Source organism: Cajanus cajan, chromosome 2, assembly GCF_000230855.2.
Source record: "Cajanus cajan strain Asha chromosome 2, NIPB_CcT2T_4, whole genome shotgun sequence".
In the NCBI taxonomy this organism is placed as follows: Eukaryota; Viridiplantae; Streptophyta; class Magnoliopsida; order Fabales; family Fabaceae; genus Cajanus; species Cajanus cajan.
In genome coordinates this window covers 36,722,385-36,747,964 of record NC_138518.1, presented here as the reverse complement: position 1 = coordinate 36,747,964, position 25,580 = coordinate 36,722,385, and positions in this window count along the sequence as shown.

Below are 25,580 nucleotides of genomic sequence, written 5' to 3'. Positions count from 1 at the left end.
CATTGCATATTTAGAATTTTCATCATGTAAATATTCCGCTTATAATCGTTTCTAATAAATAGGGGTAATTTAGTAATTTTACACTGTTATTTATGAAATAATCCGTCATAGGGAACCCGAAAGGGGCGTTGTGGGGTGCTAACACCTTCCCCGCACGTAACCGACTCCCTTACCCAACTCTGGTTGTAATGGCCAAGGTTGATTTGCGAAAATCAATTGCCTTATCCCTTTTTCCAATGTTTTGAGTAAAACATTGGTGGCGACTCCAAGAACCGTTCTTTTTGCGAAAACCACTAATCCATGGAGGGTCCCGCTTGGGATTAACATGGATTGGTGAATCATTTAATAAAATTGTTAGTTCGATGAGGTCTCAGTTTGAGAATAAGTCGTTCTAACAATCCATCATTTTTCAAAACCTAAAAAGAGTCCGACCATCGTCGCGAATGCCAATGTCTGTTTCGGCGGGTGGCGACAGGGTGCAATGATACGCCCAGAGGATGCTAGGGAGTTCCTCGGGCCACTGCCCTTTGGCGTTTCCTAGTCACTTTTTGAGTTTCTGGAGGATGACTTTGTTGGCCGCCTCGGCCTGACCGTTGGTCTGGGGGTGTTCCACTGAGGTCGCAAGGTGTTTGATTCCGAGTTCGCGGAGGAAGTCCTCAAATTCTTGTGCGATGAACTATCTACCATCGTCAGTGACGAGGGCGGGAGGAATTCCGAACCTGCAAATGATATTTTTCCAGGTGAACTTCCGCACGTTCTCGGTGGTGATTTTGGCGAGTGGGAATGCTTCGATCCATTTGGTGAAGTAGTCGATCGCTACCAGGAGGAACTTTAGTTGTCCCTTCGCGGGGGGGAATGGCCCGAGGATGTCCATTCCCCACTGGGAAAAAGGCCATGCTGACATCATGTGGTTGAGAGTTTTGGGTGGTTGTCGATGTGCGTTGCCGAATTGCTGGCATTCTTTGCATTTTTGGATGTGGCTTTAGCAATCCGACTTCAGAGTGGGCCAGTAGTACCCAGCTCGGAGTACTCTGGTTGCCATTGAGCGCGCACTAGAGTGCATGCCGCATATCCCCTGGTGAATTTCCCTGATGACATAGGCTGCCTGTGGCGTCGTCAGGCATTTGAGCAGTGCGGAGGAAATGCCACGCTTGAATAACTCATTCCGAATGATGATGAACTTGGCCGATCTCATCCTTATCTTCCGAGCTTCGTCTTTATCCTCGGGTAGGACTCCTTCTTTCAAGTAACTACAGATGCCTGCCATCCATCCCAGGTCTTCATTATCACTGACGCTGACGATTTTGTCGTCTAGGCTGGGCGAGTGCAAGGTTTCCTAGATGATGGTCCGGTGCTGTCCGGGCCTTTTGGTGTTGGCGAGATTCGATAGGAGGTCGGCTCTGGCGTTTTGTTCTCGCGGTACATGTTTTATGGTGAATTCGTCGAAGGATGAGATCTGGTGGGATGTAGTGTGAAAGTACCGCTGCAACATAGTGTCCTTTGCCTGGTATGTCCCACTAAGCTGCTCCACCATGAGTTTTGAGTCGCTGTTGTAGCTCACTCTCCGAGCTCCGAGGTCGCGAGCCAGCCTCAGGCTTGCGAGGAGTGCCTCGTATTTTGCCTGGTTTTTGGTCACCTTGAAGCCGAACTTGAGGGATTGCTCCAAGGCGACTTGGTTTGGCCCTTCCAGGATGATACCTGCGCCACCACCTTTAAGTTGGAGGACTCGTCAACATGCAAAGTCCATACCTGGGGTTCCTCGGCAGTAGTTGGCGTGAGCTCAGCCACGAAGTCGGCTAAGCATTGGGCCTTCAGGGGTCCTCGATTTTCGTATTGGATGCCAAACTCGGATAGTTCAACTGACCAGGCGATCATGCGTCTGGCGAGCTCGGGCTTTCACAAGATTTGTGATGGAAGAGGTTGGAAGAAGTGGAAGACAACTCCTCCTTAGCTCTCCTTACGCATGGATCTTCTTCAATGGAGATAGAAGTACTCTTGAGGAACTCGTGAAGATAAGAGAAACTCGGATCTAGGTTTCCTAAGCTATGGAGGGAAGTATCCAAGCTCAAGAAGCAATGGATTACTCACTTCAAAGAGAAGAAGAAGATGAACTCCTAAGGTTTTGAGGTGAGTAATCTTGGTGACTTTGAAGGGGAGAAACTCGGCCAAAGGCTCTCAAATTTCCATTCAATATTCAAAGTGAGTACAATAAGTGAAGGAGGGAACATATATGCATCCGACAATATGAATACACTTGGCGCCACATGAGTGGTCACGATGTTGGCGCCAAGATTTGAATTCAAATTTGAATTTGAATTCAAATCTTGTCACACATGTGTATGACCAGTCCCATGAGTGCTTGGTGCATTTGGTTTTGATTTAGTGTGCATTTAGGGTTGAATTTGAGTCACACATGTTCAGCCAAGGTGGCATGATCCATGTGACTCAAAATGCAACTTAAATGCATGCTAAATTAAACCTAGTTTACCCTAATTTAACTAAACTAGTAATCCTCCTTTAATCCTAATCTAATGGCCTAATTACAATGGCCAAACAAATACAATGGAAAGGAAAAATTACAAGAATGAAAATGAGCCCAATATTGGGTACCAAAAGCCCAAAGGCCCATGAAGCCCAAAACTAGGCCCAACTAGCCTAAAACCTAAAATGCTACTCTATGTGGTCCAAAATACAAGACCAAAATATATGATACCTATACTAACATGATGTATACAAAACATATGAAAATAGCTATAACAAAATATGGCCCATGAAAAGTTCAACTTGGGCCTTCCCAGGCCCATCAGGCCCATTGGGCCCTGACTGGCCCAAACCTTCATGTCTAGCCAACTCCTCTTGGTTCTTTGAGTATGTCACCTCTTGCACTCCAAAGCATGATTCCATCATCCCTTCCCTCTTGAAAAGGATTTGTCCTCAAATCTCGAGGATGAATGGAAGAAGAAAAATTAACACCTACATATAAAACATGCAAGGAATAAGAAGTAACATGATAAGATAAAAGATCATGGATCCTAAGAGGAGTCCTAGTATCTAACCTAACAAAGAAAGATAAAATATTAGACTCTCTAGAAATAGGCTCCTCTTCTAAGCATAACCTAGAAGTAAAACCTAAAAATGTAAGAACACTATGACTAAGACAATAAAAAGACTGATTTTTAAACACTACAATATCTTGCCTAAAGTACCCTAAATGGTATCCTAGGCTTTTCCTAAAATATAAAGAAAATACTACTAAAAAACGTCCTAAACAATTTTGGATTTGATTGTTTATTAGATACTCATAGTCATATAATCTATTTTTGTCTTGTAGGGAAGGAAACATATTAAGTTCAAAAAAATAAGAACTTCCCATAAGATCAAACATAGAATATAGAATATTACAAGTTATATCTACTAAACAATGTAAACCGAAAATTGGGTGCTTTATAAAATCCAAAGAAATAATTCCTTCCTTGTGCACCTTCAAGGAAGTAGTATAAGGAGTAACACTAGGAATAGTCCACTCCTTCTTCACTATATCTCTAAGTTGAGAATTCTTGGTTTGAAATTTATTTTGTTTTTCGTTCTCAACTCTAAGATAAGTGGCAGCATTAGGACAAGAGTCAAAACTTTTATGAATAAAGAGAGTTCTTTTCAAGTCTTGTTTGGTCATAAAATAACTCTCTTTTGTCACAAATGTCTTAGTGGAGTCCCCTTTTTCCACACTCTGTCCTTCTTTCTTTTCTTTGTTTCTTTTCTTTTTCATTTGCTTTTGATCCTCAAACACTTGGGGTGGTGTTAAAGGATTAAAAACAATTTCCTTATTTTTATGAATGAAGGATATTTTGTTAGTGAGGCCATCATGTATAGTTTTTTTATCAAATTGCCATGGCCTACCAAGCAAAATATGACAAGCTTCCATAGGGATCACATCACATAAAACTTTATCTTTATAATCCCCTATAGAAAACTTGACCTTCACTTGTTGATTCACCTCCAATTCCTCACCTTCATTGAGCCAATGAAGTTTGTAAGGGTGAGGGTGAGGAATGGTGGTAAGGGCTAACTTGTTAATCAACCTTGTACTACAACAATTTGAACATGATCCACTATCAACAATGAGAGAACAAGTTCTTTTGGAAACTAAACATCTTGTGTGAAAGATGTTCTCTCTTTGTGATAGTGAAGTGGGACAAGGTTGACTTCCAAGAAGCCTTTTGACCATAAGAAGATCACCATCAACAAGATATAGCTTTTCAATTTGAGGATCTTCCTTACTAGTCTCACTATCACTTGAAGTGGTAGAACTAGATTCATCAAGGCTACTATAAATGTCTTGTCCTCTCAAAATTATGACCTTTTTAGTTGGACATTGAGAAGCTATATGGCCTCTCCCAAGACATTTAAAGCATTTGATGTCACTAGTTTTACTACTAGAAGTGACAACATTTTTATTTTTATCACTTTCTTTTTCTTTTTCTTGACCCTTACTAGAGTTTGTGGAAGAGTTATCTTGCCCCTCCCTCTTGTAGTCTTTCTTGATATAAGAGTTAGTTTGAGTTTTTCCTTTTCTCAAATTTTGTTGTTCCACCCTTATACAAAGTTGGACCAAGTCATCAAGATCCCTATAAGGGAGTAACTCAACTCTATCTCTTATATCAAAATTTAGACCACTTAAAAACCTAGCAATGGTCAATCTTTCCTTTTCCCTTATGCCAGCCCTCATGAGATAAAACTCCATTTTTTGTCTATACTCCTCAACACTCATATTCTTTTGTTGGAGTCTTTGGAGCTTATCCATAAGCTCCCTACTATAATAAGAAGGTATGTGCCTTCTTCTCATACTCCTCAACTCATTCCAATAAGTGATTGGAGGGTCATTGTGAAGTCTTCTCTCTCTCTCTAAGGATGTCCACCAATACATAGCTTGTCCTTGGAAAGCTAAGGTGGCCAAGGGAACTTTTCTTTCTTCACCTACTTGGTGACAAGTGAAGATTTGCTCCACTTTCATTTCCCAATCCAAGTAGGCATCCACATCTTCTTTTCCATGAAAGTAAGGGAGATCAACCCTTGATTCCCTCACTTTGTGTTCTTTAATGACTCTCCTAGGTGGGGGTTGATAGTAAGCATCCATTTGTATACTACCATCATTATTTTGACTTTGAGAATCATTGGAGCTCTTGGTTGAGCTCCTAGAAGAACCTTTTGGACTTTTATTTTTATTTAATCTTTTCAAAAGTTTTTCTTCTCGTTGCTTAATCTTTTGAATCTCTTGTTCTAAAGCCATGATTTGTACTTCCTTTTCAAGTTTTTCTTTTTGTTTTTGAAGTATTTCATCATGCTTCCAAAGTTTTAGTGCCTCAACCTCCTTGACAATTCTTTTAAAACTTTTAAGAGATTCAAAGTCACTACTACTTTGAGAATGTTGACTCATGATTAAGCAATAAGATTTTATATGCTATGCAAAAAGTTATAAAATGTTTTTGGTATTTTCTAGGAATGAAAATAGCACTTGGAAGTCTAAGTGTACAAGTTGCACTATCAAGGGAGGTGAGCTACAAAGAGCCACTTAATAACCAAGCCTTTTCAAGTGGAAATCACTAAACTCCTTTGTGGTACTTCCAATTCCCAAAACTTTTCACAAAAATTTTGAATGATTTTTCACAATTTGTTTGTTTTTGAGACTAAACTAAACGTGAGCAAGTAAAACTACACAAGTCTAGTCGTTTCAAGGCAGTAAATAAACCAATTAAAAGACAAAGAACTTAAAGGAAGCAAGATAAGTAACTAGTCGAGTTCCCTAAGTGGAAGCTTGAAACATATGAAATTTCCAAGCCACTTCCACTAGCACTACAGGTGAGATGCTATCAAGGATGTAGATATACCTGACCAGCTTCTTAATACTCCCTCCAAGCCTTACAAATTGGTTTAAAATACAAGAGATTTTGCAAAAATATAAACTAGCCTAGAAAGCAAGTAAATGATGGCTTTAGTAACCAATTAGTGACGGATTGATGTTCAAATTTTCCAACACTTAACTAAGTGTTTAATCCGCCACTAATCCTTCAATATGCTGCTCCTGGACCTGCAAAAGAAACACAACAAATAGGTTAAAGTGGCTGCCTCACAAGGTGAAGAGATTGGTCACTCAAGTGAAGGAAATTTAGGAGGATTTTGGTCACTAAATTAGGTCAAATTTGGTGATTATAGTGTCCAAAATTTTTCCTACTCTTTTTTGAGCAATGCTTGATCCTTGAGCAAGGATTTAAGGCCACTTCCAGCACAGGGAAATTATTGAAAGAAAACTAGACAAGCAACAAAGCACAATTTGGAAAGCTTATACCAAAATTAAGAGTAATATGTGTTTATGACAAGACTCAAAGAAGTTCAATAAGTAAAACTGGAAAATAAGACTCCAAAACAAAGCTAGCACTCAGTTAGAATGAATCCTAGATAGGTACTAGAGTAGATGAACAAAACAAAAAAAATTTGAAAGCAATTGGACAAGTATAGAACAAGTTATAGTCAAAACAATAACAAGGAATCAAATAGGTTTTTCAGCTTGTACACCTCTCGGCTTTTTCCTTTTAAATTGTCTTCTCTATATTTTTTTTTTATTCTTTCTTTTTCCAGTATCAAGTTAAGAGTCCAGAGAGTATATTTGCCTTTTGTTTCAAATTTTTATATGATTCCAAGCTATAGAAAATGAGAATACAAATCAGCCAAAAATAAGGTCAAATTTCAAGTGAAAATGAGAAACTAGTGCACTAGTTTTAGGTTTTGGTTTGGATTCTTTTTGAACTATTTTTCTTTTCAACTTTTATGTCTTTTAGGCTCTGTTTTAAACTCTGTTTTCCAGCCTCTTAACTCATCATTTTTTTTTATAAATTGAATCCACAAGAAAAGTGCACTAGAAGTAGGATTACACTTGAAATTTTGAGTCACAAATTTTTTTAGAAGATTTTCAATGGAAATGTGATTTGAAAACTTAAGACACAATAGAAACCTAACTCTAAAGAAACTTACTAGAACTAATAGCAAGTTATGAACACAATAAGGTAAAAGAAAAAGCACATATAGGAGGCAAGAACAATAAGCAAACCGAGAGCAACAAATTGATGAACAAGACACAAAGAAATTTAGGTCAACATGCTATTCAAGGAATTTTAAGACATATAAAGACTACACAAACACACTAAGACAAAACATGGATTAAAAACCAAAATCTAAATGCAATGTATGCAGTCCAATCATGGACACATATTAGGAATGGAGAGACTCAAAATTAAAATAAAAAACAAGCACAAGCTAATAGGTCCTAAACAAGTTGATTGAGGAAGAAATTCAAGAACAATCAACCAATGGATCTATGGAACAAAATATGATATAAAGCATGTAGATCCGAAAAGAAACTCAAACAAGACACTTAGAACACAAAGAACACAAAAACAATCGGACCAAAAACTCAAGAACACTTATCTCCTTGAAGACCTTGCTCTTGATACCAAAATTGATGGAAGAGGTTGGAAGAAGTGGAAGACAACTCCTCCTTAGCTCTCCTTACGCATGGATCTTCTTCAATGGAGATAGAAGCACTCTTGAGGAACTCGTGAAGATAAGAGAAACTCGGATCTAGGTTTCCTAAGCTATGGAGGGAAGTATCCAAGCTCAAGATGTAACGACCCACCCTAGGTCGTCACATCAATAACCAACCAAAATAAAATAATATAAAATAAAGAAAATAGAGCAAAAGCCAGCTACGCTAGAGTGTAATTATACAATAACATATAAATTGTTTCCAAAATATAATATATAATCTTATATAGCAGAGTCATCATCCTCAGTAAAGTTATACAGTAATCCAAAAAGATAATATAATTACAATGTCATGAAAACATCAAAATAAGACACCCTAGGTGCTGGTCAAGCTCTAAACCTAGCCATTTCTCAAAGCAGCTATCCAAAAGACTCCTTGCTATCCCAAAGCCTCATACCTGATCTGCTCCCCCACATAGTGAGATCATCACAGTCCACATCATGGAAATATAAGGGTTAGCACATATAAAACCAATCATAGTACATCATAAAAAAATATCATTAAACAAATATTTATCCACAGTATTTATCCAGACCAACAAGTCATTTTCAAGCTAAATATAGACCAACCCAAAATATAATGTATACACGTCAATGCCAATGTAGACCCCTAAAATTGTCCGGGTCGGAAATAAGACTCGAAGACTCTCAAAGATCGAAGGGAAGTCAGCCAGAAAGACTCCTAGAAGACCATAGGATGGCTATCTGAAGGTTTAGAGGTCTTAGAGTACCTAAAAATAAGGAAGTGGGAGGTTTGGAGCTCAATACGGCCTCCTTGGAGTTCAGTACGGCCGTACTGCACATTTTGTACTACAATACGGCCGTACTGAAACCAATATGGCCGTATTGAAGTTTCTGTATTTCAATACGGCCGTACTGAATTCAATACGGCCGTATTGAAGTACAAAAACTCAATACGGGCCGTATTGAACCCAGGGGCCGTACTGCGCCTCATCCCTATAAATAGGACGTCATTTGGACGTCATTACACACTTTTACACTGAGTTTTAACCCTCTTCTTGAGTATTCTGGGTTTTTTTTTTTAGCAGTGCTCTGCCTAGAAATCACTCGGAGAGTTGATCCGACAAAGTTCTCGAGTTCTGAGCTTTTTGCTTGAGTCTCGAACTGAGTCGAAGGGAAATCCTCCGGATTTCCATAGTTAAAATTTTCTACGAGGGAGCGAGCGGGCTTGTAGAGCGAGGGAACGCCAAAAAGCTTCCCAGTTTTACTTGAATATAAAAGCACGCTTCAAAGGTTTCTTCTTAAGACCTTCCTTTTACTGCTTTCTGTGTGTATATTTAACTGTCATCATGTAGATAGTTAAGTTATAATTGTTTAGAATAAATAGGGGTAATTTAGTAATTTTGCACTGTCGCCACCGGCCCGAAACGGGCTTTCGGCATTCGCGAAGGATGGTTGGACTCTTTTATTTGTTTAAAAATATGGATTGCTAGAATGACTTATTCTCAAACTGAGACCTTGTCAAACGAGCAATTTTATTAAAAGGCTCACCAATCCATGTTAATCCCAAGCGGGACCCTCCATAGATTAGCGGTTTTCATAAAAAGGAAGGGTTCGTGGAGTCGCCACCAATGTTTTACTCAAAACATTGGAAAAAGAAGTTTAAGGCAATCGATTCAAAAATCGAGTTCGGCCATGACAACCAGAGTCGGGTAAGGGAGTCGGTTACGCGTGGGGAAGGTGTTAGCACCCCACAGCGCCCCTTTCGGGTTCCCTATGACAGATTATTTAAAAATAATAGTGCGAAATTACTAAATTACCCCTATTTATTCTAAGCAATTATAAATTAACTATCTACATGATGACAGTTTAAATATGTACACACAGAAAGCGGTAAAAGAAGGGACTTTAAAGAGATAAACCTTTGAAGCGTGCTTTCTTATATATTTTGACAGAAATTGGGAAGCGTTTTGGCGTTCCCTCCCTCTACAAGACCGCTCGCTCCCTCCTATAAAATTTTAACTATGGAAATCCGGAGGATTTCCCTTCGACTAGGTTCGAGACTCAAGCAAATGGCTCGTGAGTCAAGAACTTCGTCGGATCAACTCTCCGAGTGATTTCTAGGCAGAGCACTGCTCAAAAAAACCCAGAATACTCAAGAAGAGGGTTAAAACTGTGTGTGTAAGTGTAGAATGACGTCCCATTGACGTCATATTTATAGGGATGAGGCTCAATACGGTCTCTGGGGGTCAATACGGTCCGTATTGAAGTTTTGAACTACAATACGGCCGTATTGAATTCAATACGGCCGTATTGAAGTTCAAAAACCTCAATACGGCCGTATTGAAGTTCAGTGCAGCCGTATTGAAGTTCAGTGCAGCCGTATTGAATTCAATGCAGCCGTATTGAAGTTCAGAAACTTCAATACGGCTGTATTGAGTTCAGTGCGGCCGTATTGTAGTTTAAAATGTTCAATACGGCCGTACTGAACTTTTGGGAGGCCGTATTGGGCTTCATTCCCTCCACTTTCTTATTTTTTGCTACTCTAAGACCTCTAAACCTACAGATTGTCATCCTAGGGTCTTCCAGGAGTCCTTCTGGCTGACTTTCCTTTGGTCTTCGAGAGTCTTCAAGCTTTATTTCCGACCCGGACAATTTTAGGGGTCTACAGCTGCCCCCCCTTTACTTAGTCAAACGGCCTTTTAGTGTACCGGTTGATAAGTAAAGGAGTTGACCCAATTGTCCGGGTGATGTGCCAACCTTCTGACTTGTAGCGTCTTCCAGTGGAAAATTGTTGAGTAGCCTCTCCAGGTTGTTTGCATACCTCGGCGCTTCTGACAACCTCGGTAGCTAGGTTTACTCTCTCCAGGGTCAACTTCACTCGACGCCCGAGCCGGAAGTTGAACACCAACGTGCCTCTGACGACGCTGATGGTTGAGTACTGTCTCTCCAGACCTTGAGTACCGTATCTCCAGACTCTGAGTACCGTCTCTCCAGACTTTGAGTACTTTCTCTGCAGACTTCGAGTACCGTCTCTCCAGACTTTTGAGTACCGTCTCTCCAGACTTTGAGTACCGTCTCTCCAGACTTTGAGTACCGTCTCTCCAGACCTTGAGTACCGTCTCTCCAGACTTTGAGTACCGTCTCTCCAGACTTTGAGTACCGTCTCTCCAGACTTTCTTTGAGTACCGTCTCTCCAGACTTTCTTTGAGTACCGTCTCTCCAGACCTTGTTTGAGTACCGTCTCTCCAGACTTTGTTTGAGTACCGTCTCTCCAGACCTTGTTTGAGTACCGTCTCTCCAGACTTTGTTTGAGTACCGTCTCTCCAGACCTTGTTTGAGTACCGTCTCTCCAGACCTTGTTTGAGTACCGTCTCTCCAGACCTTGTTTGAGTACCGTCTCTCCAGACTTTGTTTGAGTACCGTCTCTCCAGACCTTGTTTGAGTACCGTCTCTCCAGACCTTGTTTGAGTACCGTCTCTCCAGACCTTGTTTGAGTACCGTCTCTCCAGACCTTGAGTACCGTCTCTCCAGACTTTCTTTGAGTACCGTCTCTCCAGACTTTGTTTGAGTACCGTCTCTCCAGACTTTGTTTGAGTACCGTCTCTCCAGACCTTGTTTGAGTACCGTCTCTCCAGACCTTTTTTGAGTACCGTCTCTCCAGACCTTGTTTGAGTACCGTCTCTCCAGACTTTGTTTGAGTACCGTCTCTCCAGACCTTGTTTGAGTATCGTCTCTCCAGACCTTGTTTGAGTACCGTCTCTCCAGACCTTGTTTGAGTACCGTCTCTCCAGACTTTGTTTGAGTACTGTCTCTCCAGACCTTGTTTGAGTACCGTCTCTCCAGACTTTGTTTGAGTACCGTCTCTCCAGACTTTGTTTGAGTACCGTCTCTCCAGACTTTGTTTGAGTACCGTCTCTCCAGACTTTGTTTGGTCTCTGACGACCTAGGCAACTGAGTTTGCCCTCTCCAGGGTCTGCGTCCGTGTCTTCTGATCACTTCGGCAATGCGAGTTTACCCTCTCCAGGGATCTGAGATGATTTTTTTGTCTCCACAGTCCACTATGCTGCTTCGACGTTTTTCTGATTTTGTGCCACTGAGGGCTGGATAACGCAGGGATCCGTCTAGGGGATGTGCATTCATTCATAGGTTCTTGTGCCCCAACTTGCATTTGCATAGTTGGTACCCATGGGGAATTTCTGACTCCTTGGGGTGTAGACACAGATGCTCTTCTTGATTTGAGCGATGCCTTATGTTTGGCTGACGTCCTTTTGACGTAAGTGGAGTATCCCGGTTATCCTTATTCGGGTGACTCTTTTTGTTTTTCTGGTTTTGTCGCCTCTGTGTAGGCTGTTATCCGCTGGGGGATTTTGTCATTGATTGTGATTAGCCTCTTCTGTTAGGCAGATCATCTTGACGCTTGATGTTTGGCCAAGAGCCGGATTCCACTTGGGGAATGATTATTGATCTTTTGATTTTTTTCCTTTTTGTAGGAATGCCTCTTGAGTAGGCGACTGGGGATTTGGGGATCTTATGTATCCCAGAGTATTATTTAGAAAGCCTCTACAGGCTTAGACTCACTCAACGCCTGAGTTGGAGAGCTATCTTCCACTGAGGAAGTTTTAAGTCCTTTGACTAGATATACTGCTTGGGTGATCGTGCTTCCATTGGGAATTTTGTCAATCTTGCTTTGATAGCTCTCGCTGGGGATTTGTTCCGTGAGCTTGAGTTGGGGTTTCTCTGGGGAGTATTATTTCTGCGAGCCTCTCCAGGCTCAATTATTCTGATGAGAGTATTATTTCGGCAAGCCTCTCCAGGCTCAATTATTCTGAGAGAGTATTATTTCGGCGAGCCTCTCCAGGCTCAATTATTCTGAGAGAGTATTATTTCAGCAAGCCTCTCCAGGCTCAATTATTCTGTGGGAGTATTGTTTCGGCAAGCCTCTCCAGGCTCAGTTATTCTGTACGATGAGTTGCTTTTCTTGTTCAGCCCAAGAATGCAAGCTGAGATGTCTTTTGGAGAGTATTATTTTGGCAAGCCTCTCCAGGCTCAGTTATTCTGTATAATTTGTTGGATTTTCTGTATTTTGCCTTTTTGTTGATTTTGGCTTTTTCTGTGTTTTTTGCCTTTTTTGTTGATTTTGGCTTTTTCTGTGTTTTTTTGCCTTTTTTGTTAGTTTTGGCTTTTTCTGTACAGAAATGTCTCTGAGGAGTATTATTTTGGCAAGCCTCTTCAGGCTCAGTTATTATGAGAGAGTATTATTTCGGCGAGCCTCTCCAGGCTCAATTATTCTGTGAGAGTATTATTTCGGCGAGCCTCTCCAGGCTCAGTTATTTCTGAGAGAGTATTATTTCGGCAAGCCTCTCCAGGCTCGGTTATTCTGTATGGTGAGAGAGTATTGTTTCTGCAAGCCTCTCCAGGCTTAATTATTCTGAGGAAGTATTTTTTCAGCAAGCCTCTCCAGGCTCAATTATTCTGTACAAACTGAGGAGTATTGTTTGTATCCTTGCCTTTTTTCGTTTTCGGCTTTTGTTGACTGCTGTCATACACAAGCAATTTTCTATTTTTCTATTTTATGCAATTGCCTCATGATAAGGTCTTTGAATGTGCAACTAATGTGTGTGATGCACAAATGCAAGTTTTATTATTTAATGTTTTTAGAAAAATGAATGGCTCTCCCTATCCTCCTTTTCTTGGAGGAATTTCTGTCATCGACGTGAGGGAATATTTTTGTGAGCCTTTTATGCAGGAGATTATGGATTTTATAGGAACCCCTCCAATTTTCTTTATTGACCGATTATTAAGGAATTTCATACAATTTTTTAGAAATACCAATTTTAGAGGCATAATCACATGGTCAAGAGAGAAGAGAAAATGAATAGATATTTTATTGATATTCACAAGTGTTTTTACAGAAAGATATACAGAAGGTTTTTCTGAAGAATGGCTGGCCAGGGTAGGCTATATACATTGGGCTTAACAATTATATCTGTAATTGTTGCTCTTTACATTCCCCTAGTTGCTTCGGGTGAGATGCCTGAGCCAGGAGCGTAGATGCTGCAAGACGCTTGCTTCTAGAAGATAATCACTTGAACCGCCTTTCGGTTTTCGATTCAAGTGACCGTTGCTTGCTTTGCTTTTACATCTTATTCTTTTGCCCCTAACTTTTGCCTAGGACGTATCCTAGCGGGGATAATTTTGCCTTTGTTTTGCCTAGTACCCTTGTACTGGCGGGCTTTTTGTTTTGCCCTAACTTTTGCCTAGGACGCCCTTTTTGGGTTTTCATCCTAGCGGGCCTATGCAAGCAACGTCTTCAAGCATAGTACTTCTTTACCACGTCAGCGTTGACTGGGTATCGAAGTTCTTTTCCATCCATGTCTGTGAGGATCAATGCTCCTCCTGAGAAGGCTCGTTTTACCACGTATGGTCCTCCGTGATTTGGGGCCCACTTTCCGGTTTTGTCCTTTCGAGTTGGTAGCAATTTCTTCATTACCAACTCTCCCTCATGGTAGACTCGAGGGTGGACTTTCTTGTCAAAAGCCTTTTTGATCTTCCTCTGATAGGCTTGACCATGGCATATGGCGTTCAGCCGTTTTTCTTCAATGAGGTTCAACTGGTCATACCGGCTTTGAACCCGTTCTGCTTCGGAAAGTTTTGCTTCCATGATTATCCTTAGGGAAGGTATTTCGACTTCGACGGGTAGCACTGCCTCCATCCCATAGACGAGGGAGAATGGAGTAGCTCTTGTAGATGTGCGTACAGAAGTCCTATAACCATGGAAAGCGAAGGGTAACATCTCGTGCCAGTCTTTAAATGAGACAACCATCTTTTGCACTATTTTCTTGATGTTCTTATTGGTTGCCTCGACTGCCCCATTCATCTTTGGCCGATATGGGGAAGAGTTATGGTGTTGGATCTTGAATTCTTAGCACAGTTCTTCCACCATTTTGTTGTTCAGATTAGATCCATTATCAGTGATGATTTATTTCTCCATGCTTCCACTAGATTATTCTAAAATCGTTTGGGACAAGAGAGAAAAGAAAGGAAAGATATTTTTTGTTCTGAAGTTTGTGTTTTAGAGGGGATTTATTTTTCAAAAATGGTTTTTGTAAGAATGGATGGCCAAGGTAGGCTTATGTGTTTAGGCTTGTTTGATTAAACACTTATGAAGTTAAAAAGTCGTGTTGTGATTGACAACTTGGATAGCTTCCTTTGAACCTTTCTTTTTGAATTCGGTTCATGGTACCATCATGGATTTATTTTTGTTTTTTGATTTGTCCTTATTTTTGCCTAAAACACCCTTTTGTGGCGTTTTAGCGGACCTTTGTTTTTGTTTATTTTTGTAACCCTAACTTTTGCCTAGGTCACCCTTTCGTGGGATTCCTAGCGGGTCTTTTGCTCTTATTTTTGCGCAGTCCCCTTTTTGAGTTTCCTGCCGAGCTTCTTTTATTTTGAAAGATTTCTTTTTACCCATGATGGCACTTGTCAAGGCCAAGGGAAGGTGCTCCAAGTTGTCACACACACCTCCACATGAAAATGATGTGGGTTTATTATTATTAAGATGATTTTAACCTCATTCATGTTTATTCAAACAAGGTTAAAAATAATGTGGTTTAGAATTTTATTATAAGCAAGAAAAGAAGCAATGAAGAATGATTTTATTATAATCATAGCGGAAACATGTGTCCTTATTTCATCACTGATATGGGTCCCAATGTTGACCTCTTATATCTCTCGGCCATGCCCCAAATTCACAGTCTCCAATTTCTCTTGATGAGTTGGAGTATGCTAGCTTCTCGTTCTAGCAGTCTTTGCAGATCCGGAGAGATGGTCTCCTCATCACTGTCCAACTCAACCCATTCACCTTCGGATCCCGGTCAGAGCGAACAATTACAGACATAATTATTTTATTGGTTCTGTTTAGGTTTAGAATTATTTTATTTCAAAATATAATTATTTTATATTTTGAAATTTGAATTCAAATTTTGGCTCCCATGTGCTAGTCCGAAAATTTAGGTGCCTAGATGCATTTAGGTTTGATTTGAGAGTTATTTAGGGTTAATTTGAGTGGCACATGTTCAGCCACCCATGGTGCTAAACATGTGACTCAAATGTAACTTAAATGACTTCCAAATTAAACCTAGTTTAACCTATTTTGCCTATTCAAGTAATTCTTGTATATTCCTAATCTAATGACCTAAATACAATGGTCAAACAAATACAATGGAAAGGAAAAATTACAAGAATGAAAATGAGCCCAATATTGGGTACCAAAAGCCCAAAGGCCCATGAAGCCCAAAACTAGGCCCAACAAGCCTAAAACCTAAAATGCTACTCTATGTGGTCCAAAATACAAGACCAAAATATATGATACCTATACTAACATGATGTATACAAAACATATGAAAATAGCTATAACAAAATATGGCCCATGAAAAGTTCAACTTGGGCCTTCCCAGGCCCATCAGGCCCATTGGGCCCTGACTGGCCCAAACCTTCATGTCTAGCCAACTCCTCTTGGCTCCTTCAATATGTCACCTCTTGCCTTCCTAGGCATGTTTCCATCATCCCCTCCCTCTTGAAAAGGATTTGTCCTCAAATCACGAGGATGCATGGAATAAGAAACATCACCTACATACACAACAAACCATGTATAAGAGGTGACATGTTTATGATGAAAAAATGGATTATGGATCCTAAGAGGAGTCCTTATATCTAGCCTAAGAAAAAATAAACTATCAAAATTAGACTCCCTAAAAGTAGAAATAGGCTCCTCTCCTAAGCATAACCTAGAAGTAAAACCTAAGAATGTAATAACACTATGACTAAGACAATGAAAAGAATAATTTTTAAACACTACAATATCTTGCCTAAAATACCCTAAATGGTAGCCTAGGCTTTTCCTAAAATATAAAAAAAAGAATACTAGAAAACGTCCTAAACAATTTTGAATCATATTGTTTGGTAGATAAAATGTCTTGGAAAATCTTGAAAACTCATATAAACTATTTTTGTCTTGTAGGGAAGGGTGCAAATTAAGTTCAAATAAAGATGAACTTCCCATAAGATCAAAAATAGAATATGAAATATGACAAGATGTATCTATCAAACAATATATTCCAAAATTTGGGTGCTTTATTAGAACAACTATGGTAGAAGGATTCCTAAAGAGAGGAAGGCTATCTTCCTTGGGCACCTCCAAGGAAGTAGCACAAGAAGTGGAGCTAAATGTAGTCCACTCTATCTTCACTACATCTTGAAGTTGAGATTCATTTTTCTTTAGAATGATTTGTTCTTGAATCTCTACTTCATGACTAGTGGTAAGATTAGAGTAAGAGTTAAGGTCTTTATTTATGAAGAGAGTATTTTGTAAATGATTTTTAGTGGTAGAACAACTCTCTTCACTCACAAGTCCTTTAGAGGAATTATTTTCCTCCTTACTCTTCCCTAAGAGCAATGCCTTTTTTCTTTCTTTTTCTCTTGTTTTTCTCAATTTTTCTTTTGCTAAAAGTTTTTCTCTCTTTTGTTTAATAATGTGAATTTCTTCCTCTAAAATTGCAATTTGTGCTTTTTTTTCAAGTTTTTCTTTTTCTTTTTTTAAAGCTTCTTGCTTTGTCCAAGGTGTTAGTGATTTAAGCCTTTGAGTAGAATGTGAAAAACCTTTTGGAGAGCTTAATTCACTACCACTTGAGAAATATTTTCTCATGATTAAACAAAAGAATTTTTTTGTATATGCTATGCAAAAAGTTATAAAATGTTTTTGGTATTTTCTAGGAATGAAAATAACACTTGGAAGTCTAAGTGTACAAGTTGCACTATCAAGGGAGGTGAGCTACAAAGAGCCACTTAATAACCAAGCCTTTTCAAGTGGAAATCACTAAACTCCTTTGTGGTATCTCCAATTCCCCAAAACTTTTCACAAAAATTTTGAATGCTTTTTCACAATTTGTTTGTTTTTTTTTTTTTGAGACTAAACTAAACGTTAGCAAGTAAATCTACACAAGTCTAGACGTTTCAAGGCAGCAAAAAATAAAGCAATTAAAAGACAAAGAACTTAAAGGAAACAATGTGAGCAACTAGTCGGATATCCTAAGTGGAAGCTTGAAACATATGAAATTTCCAAGCCACTTCCACTAGCACTACACGTGAGGATGCTAACAAGGAGTTAGATATACCTGACCAGCTTCTTAATACTCCCTCCAAGCTTTACAAATTGATTTTAAAATACAAGAGAGATTGCAAAATTTAAACTAGCCTAGAAAGCAATAAATGGCGGTTTTGGTGACCAATTTAGTGACGGTTTTTGTTGTGCAAATTTTCCAACACTTAATCAAGTGTTTAATCCGCCACTAATCCTTCAATATGATGCTACTGGACCTGCAAAAGAAACACAACAAAGAGGTTAATGGTGGCTTGTCGCCACCGGCCCAAACGGGCCTCGGCGGTCGCGAAGACGGTCGAGCTCGCTTTTTATTTTAGTTTTGAAAATGTATTGGATTATTAGAACGACTTATTCTCAAACTGAGACCTTGTCGATCTTATCCAATTTATTTATTAAAAGTCTCACCAATCCATGTTAATCCCAAGCGGGACCCTCCATGGATTAGTGGTTTTCGTAGTAGAAGGGTTCGTGGAGTCGCCACCAATGTTTTACTCAAAACATTGGAAAAAGAGATAAGGCAATTGATTTTATAAATCAACTTTGGCCATTACAACCAGAGTCGGGTAAGGGAGTCGGTTACGCGTGGGGAAGGTGTTAGCACCCCACAGCGCCCCTTTCGGGTTCCCTATGACAGATTATTTCTAAAATAATAGCGTAAAATTACTAAATTACCCCTATTTATTATAAGCGATTATAAATTAACTATCTACATGATGACAGTTTAAATATGCACACAGAAAGCAGTAAAAGGAAGGATTTAAGAAGAAACCTCTTGAAGCGTGCTTTTATATATTGAGTAAAACTGGGAAGCTTTTTGGCGTTCCCTCGCTCTACAAGCTCGCTCGCTCCTTCCTAAAAGAAACTTTTAACTATGGAAATCCGGAGGATTTCCCTTCGACTAGGTTCGATCCTCAAGCAAAATGGCTCGGGGCTCAAGAACTTTGTCGGATCAACTCTCCGAGTGATTTCTAGGGCAGAACACTGCTCAAAAACCCCAGAATACTCAAGGAGAGGGTTGAAACTATCTCCAAAAGTGTGTAATGACGTCCAATTGACGTCATATTTATAGGGAATAGGCGCAATACGGCCTACAGAAGCAATACGGCCGTATTGAAATTTTTGAACTTCAATACGGCCGTATTGAAATTCAGAAATTTCAATGCGCCCGTATTGAGTTCACTGCGGCTGTATTGAAACTTCAATACGGCCGTATTGATTTCAGTACGGCCGTACTGAAGTTTCAGAAACTTCAATACGCCGTATTGAGTTCACTGCGGCCGTATTGAAGCTTCAATACGGCCGTATTAAGTTCAGTACGGCCGTATTGGGCTTCATTCCCTCCACTTCCTTATTTTGAGCTATTCTAAGACCTCTAGACCTACAGAGAACCCTCCTAGGGCCTTCCAGGAGTCCTTCTGGCTGATCTTCCTTCAGTCTTCGAGAGTCTTCAAGCTTTATTTCCGACCGGACAATTTTAGGGGTCTACAGCTGCCCCCCCTTTACTTAGTCGGACGGCCTTTTGGTGTACCGGCTGACAAGTAAAGGAGTTGACCCAATTGTCCGGGTGATGTGCCGACCTTCTGACTTGTAATGTCTTCCGGCGGAAAATTGTTGAGTAGCCTCTCCAGGTGGGTGCATACCTCGGCGCTTCTGACATCCTCGGTAGCTGAGTTTAACACCAACGTGCTTCTGACAACGCTGATGGCTGAGTATTGTCTCTCCAGACCTTGAGTATTGTCTCTCCAGACCTTGAGTACTGTCTCTCCAGACCTTGAGTACTGTCTCTCCAAACCTTGAGTACTGTCTCTCCAGACTTTGTTTGAGTATTGTCTCTCCAGACCTTGTTTGAGTACCGTCTCTCCAGACCTTGTTTGAGTATCGTCTCTCCAGACTTTGTTTGAGTACTGTCTCTCCAGACCTTGTTTGAGTACTGTCTCTCCAGACCTTGTTTGAGTACCGTCTCTCCAGACCTTGTTTGAGTACTGTCTCTCCAGACCTTGTTTGAGTACTGTCTCTCCAGACTTCGTTTGAGTACTGTCTCTCCAGACCTTGTTTGAGTACTGTCTCTCCAGACCTTGTTTGAGTACCGTCTCTCCAGACCTTGTTTGAGTACTGTCTCTCCAGACCTTGCCTCTTAACATTCAGCAGTTCCTGCCTCTTAACATTCGGCAGTTGAGTATTGCCTCTCCAGGCCTTGCCTCTTAACATTCAGCAGTTCCTGCCTCTTAACAGTCGGCAGTTGAGTATCGCCTCTCCAGGCCCTGCCTCTCAACATGAGGTAGTTGAGTATCGCCTCTCCAGGCCTGTGCATACCTCGGTGCTCTCGACAACTGGGCAGCTGAGTATTGCCTCTCCAGGCTTGTGCATACCTCGGTGCTCTCGACAACTGGGTAGCTGAGTTTACCCTCTCCAGGTCCTGCCTCTTAACATTTAGCAGTGTGAGTTTACCCTCTCCAGGTCCTGCCTCTTAACATTCAGCAGTGTGAGTTTACCCTCTCCAGGTCCTGCCTCTTAACATTCAGCAGTGTGAGTTTACCCTCTCCAGGTCCTGCCTCTTAACATTCAGCAGTGCGAGTTTACCCTCTCCAGGTCCTGCCTCTTAACATTCAGCAGTGTGAGTTTACCCTCTCCAGGTCCTGCCTCTTAACATTCAGTAGTGTGAGTTTACCCTCTCCAGGTCCTGCCTCTTAACATTCAGCAGTGTGAGTTTACCCTCTCCAGGTCCTGCCTCTTAATATTCAGCAGTTGAGTATTACCCCTCCAGGCCTGCTTCCGTGTCTTCTGATCACTTCGGCAATGATTTGATATGATTTTTGTCTCCACAGTCCACGATGCTGCTTCGACGGTTTTTCTGATTTTGTGCCGCTGAGGGCTGGATAACGCAGGGATCCGTCTAGGGGATGTGCAGTCATTCATAGGTTCTTGTGCCCCAACTTGCATTGCATTGTTGGTACCCATGGGGAATTTTTGACTCCTTGGGGTGTAGACACAGATGCTCTCTCTCTGAGTTGAGCGATGCCTTATGTTTGGCTGACGTCCTTTTGACGTGAGTAGAGTATCCCGGTTGTCCTTATTCGGGTATCTCTTTTGAGTTTTCTGATTTCGTTGCCTCTGTGTAGGCTGTTATCCGCTAGGGGATTTTGTCATTAGTTGTGATTGGCCTCTTCTGTTAGGCGTATCAGCTTGACGTTCAATGATTGGCTGAAAAGCCAAATTCCGCTTGGGGAATTGTTGTTGATTTTTCCGATTTTTCTCTTCTTTGAAGGAATGCTTCTGTGTAGGCTGTTACCCGCTGGGGGATTTTGTCGTTGATTTTGATTAGCCTCTTTTGTTAGGCATATCATCTTGATGTTCAATGATTGGCTGAAAAGCCAAATTCAGCTTGGGGAATAATTATTGATATTTTTTATTTTTTATTTTCTTCTCCTTTTTGCAGGGATGCCTCTTGAGTAGGCGATTGGGGATTTGGGGATCTTATTGTATCCCAGAGTATTATTTAGGAAGCCTCTACAGGCTTAGCCTCGCTCAGCGCTTTGAGTCGGAGAGCTATCTTCCACTGAGGAAGTGTTAAGTCCTTTGACTTGTATATACTGTTTGGATGATCGCACTTCCATTGGGGATTGCGTCGATCTTGCTTTGATAGCTCTCGCTGGGGATTTTCCCGTGAGCTTGAGCTGAGGTTCCCTCTGGGGAGTATTATTTCTGCGAGCCTCTCCAGGCTCAGTTATTCTGCATACTGTGGAGGATGTGGAGTATTATTTTGGTAAGCCTCTCCAGGCTTAGTTATTCTGTACAAACTGTTTGTTGGATTTTCTATATCCTTGCCTTTTTTCATTTTCGGCCTTTTCTGTATTTTGCCTTTTCTTCTGATTTGGCTTTTTCTGTATTTTGCCTTTTTTTATGTTTTTGGCTTTTGCTGTACAGAAATTAAAAGTGCTAAAGAAATTAAATTCAGTTATTATGAGAGAGTATTATTTCGGCGAGCCTATCCAGGATCAGTTATTTTGTAGGAGTATTATTTCGGCAAGCCTCTCCAGGCTCAATTATTCTGTATGACGAGGGAGTATTATTTCGGCGAGCCTCTCCAGGCTCATTTATTCTGAGAGTATTCTTTCGGCAAGCCTCTCCAGGCTCAGTTATTCTGAGAGAGTATTATTTCGACAAGCCTCTCCAGGCTCAGTTATTCTGTGGGAGTATTGTTTCGGCAAGCCTCTCCAGGCTCAGTTATTCTGAGAGTATTCTTTCGGCAAGCCTCTCCAGGCTCAGTTATTCTGAGAGTATTTTTTCGGCAAGCCTCTCCAGGCTCAGTTATTCTGTATGACGCTGTTGATTTTCTGAATCTTTGCATTTTGTTTGCTGCTGTCATGCACAAGCAATTTTTTCTATTTTTTCTTTTTTATGCAATTGCCTCATGACGAGGTCTTTGAAAATTTCTTTATGGCCAATACGGCCGCATCCATTTCAGTACGCCCATGTTGAGTTGAAATTTTGTTCATAACCCTGATTTTAGTATGGGTGTACTGAACATGGTACGGGCGCATTGTTTTTTCTGAAATTTATATTTTTTATTATTTTTTGTTTTTTCAATAAACAGAGAATAAGTGATCTTCCAGTACACCTATCATCTGTATGCATGTATGCAGTATGATGCACCTAATTCTATTTGATTCTTTTTTCAAAAGAATTAACCGATGCGTTTTTGTGTTTGGATTTTGCCATTCCTCCAGACGGACTGTGCTCTGCCGATTTCTGTTACCGAGGAATGATGCATATTTGATTTTGGTGTCATCAACCAAATGATTCTTCCCTTTCTTTAGAAGATGTGTCAACCCTCCTATTGACCACTATATCTCCATGTTTCCACTAGATTATTCAAAAATCGTTGGGACAAGAGAGAAAAGAAGGAAAGGGTATATTTTTCAAAAGTTTGTGTTTTAGAGGGGATTATTTTATTTTTGAAAAATGGTTTTTGTAAGAATGGCTGGCCAATGGTAGGCTCAAGTGTTTAGGTTAGTTTGATTAAACACTTATGAAGTTAAGCACATCTTTGTTATTAATGATTGTGTTTTGACAACTTGGATAGCTTTTCTTGAGCCCCTTGTTGAATTCAATTGATGGTACCATCATGGATTTATTTTTCTTTTTTGACGGCCCTAACTTTTGCCTAAAACACCCATTTGTGGAGTTTTAGCGGGCTTTTGTTTTTGTTCATTATTTTGTAACCCTAATTTTTGCCTAGGTCACCCTTTTGTGGGATTCCTAGCGGGTCTTTTGCTCTTATTTTTGTGCAGCCCCCTTTTTGGGTTTCCTGCCGAGCTTTTTTTGTTTTTTAGGATTTTTGTCCTGAATGGATTTCTTTTATCCATGACGGCACTTATTGAGGCCAAGAAAAGGTGCTCCAAGTTGTCGTGCACACTTCCACACAAAATGATGTGGGTTTATTGATTATTAAGACGATTTTAACCTCACTTATGTTCATTCAAACAGGGTTAAATAACGTGGTTTAGATTTTTATTGCGAGCAAGAAAAGAAGCAATAAAGAAATAATGAAGAATGATTTTATTATAATCATAATGGAAACACGTGCCCTATCGAGGCTCGGGGGTCGGGCTGTCCCCGAGGAGTGATCTCTAATAGTCACTGAATTTACACATCCCTATTAGAAGGAGAAAAACATTTTGACGACGACGACCGGCCTTGACGCTTGTGAACCGGCCTTCCTAAAGATCTGGCTTAAAGAACGTCGAGAAGGATCTTGATTCCTCTTCGTTCTTTGATCTTTATAAGGGTTGTATCCTAACCCTTGTTTCCCCGGATTATCCTTGATAATGGGTAGCTCCGGGATTCCTTGGGAGTCCTTGCCTAATCCTTGTCCTGGCAAGTATCCGTTCTTGGTGAGCATGGAGGCTACCTTCTTCATTTCTCGGGGAAACGTTTCGACATTGGCGATTTCCAATGCTTGGAAAGCGGTTTCTAAAGCTTCCTCCGTTGCATCCACGTAAGGTATGGTGGATGGCTAACTGATGAGTATATCATCTTCAGCTTGTACAGTCACCAGCTTGTCACCCACAATGAATTTGACTTTCTGGTGGAGCGTAGAAGGTACAGCTTTCACATCATGAATCCAAGGTCGGCCGAGGAGACAGCTGTATGCGGGAGTAATGTCCATCACTTGGAATTCGACATTAAAGATAGTGGGTCCAATTTGGATTGGAAGATTGATCTCTCCCACCACTTCTCTTTTAGAACCATCGAAGGCTCGAACGATCATGTTGCTCGGGCGCATTTGGACTCCCTTGATTGCCAATTGCTTGAGCGTTCTTTTTGGCATCACATTCAAGGAAGATCCATTATCTACCAAGACTTTAGCGATGTGATACTCCTTGCACTTTATAGAGATGTGCAAGGGCTTGTTGTGGTTTGATCCCTCGGCGGGGATTTCTTCATCGATGAAGGTGAGGTGATCATTAGCCTTGATGTGACTAACAATCCCCTCAAACTCGTCTTGGGAGATAGTGTGCGACACGTATGCCTCGTTCAAGACTTTCGACAGAGTTTGCCGATGCGGTTCGGAACTTAGGATCAACGACAACAGCGTAATCTTTGCTGGCGTCCTATGAAGTTGATCCACGATGGAGTACTCGCTCTGTCGGATAAACTTTAACAGCTCGTCTGTCTCCTCCTCGGATTCTTTTTCCTCGGTTTTCTTTTCTTCTTTTTCTTTATTCTTGGGGGGCTTTATCATGAAGATCTTCGGGAGTGTAGATCCTGCCACTCCTAGTCATGCCCCCAAGTCCAGCGATGTTGGAGATATCGCTGTCGGCAGAAGAGTGGATGTCGTATATCCACGGCACAACCTTATTTGATTCGTAGGGGAAAGGTCTTGGAGCGGTGATCCTTAATGGTGTCGGACCTTCTCCTTTATTCGTCTTGATTACCAACAACGGAGTTGATGTGCGCTCGCTTGGCGCGGTTGTTGGCTTACACTTGATGACGAACGGCGTGCGATCCATTTTTGAACATACGCATCGATTTAATCCTTTCTTTTTATTTATGTTTATTACTGAATTACTAGGAGGGATGTATGAAATGAATGACTCCTAGATCCCTCCATGATCTATAATAAAATGCATGATATGAGATGATGGAGATGAATATGCATGCATAGTGTTTATTTAACTAAGCATTATCATGTTTTTGGGATTTTCCTAACATGATGCATGATATTGCTTGGTTTGGGTAAATATCATTATTTTTTTGATATTTTGTATCTTTTTGTATTTTTGGGTGAAAAGGGAAACTACCTATATGAATGCAATGAAGGTAGATGTTAACACCATGTACTTAGAAGATCCTTATTCCTATTTATTATTTTTTTTTATTTAAAAAGAATGTTGTATGTTTAAAAGGTGCAATGTATGCTCATACAATGTCACATAAAAATGCACACACAATTCACTCATCCACGAACAGTCACGAGCGAATCACGAGGTAGGGGTCTCCTGCAGAAAAGTGCATATTCAAGGAGGATCTAACTGTTCTCACTTGGTCAAAGGCCCCCAAGGTGCCCCCATTATAGGGACCCAATTCCTCTCGTCGTAAGTCGATGGAAAGCTCCAACGCACTGTCGGACTCGAGTTCATGGTTATCACCTTGAGTGATGTTTTTCCGACAACGGTCTACGGGCACCTATAGACCCATTCGACAACCGGCCGTACTAACATCCACTCCCTATGGTTAATCACTCATGCCCCCGGGTATAGAGGGAACTGTTGTGTGCAAAGGTTTGTGTGCAGTTTGTATTTCAAACAATTGCGGAATTTAAACATACAACAGTTATTTAAAGCCATATAATAAATCA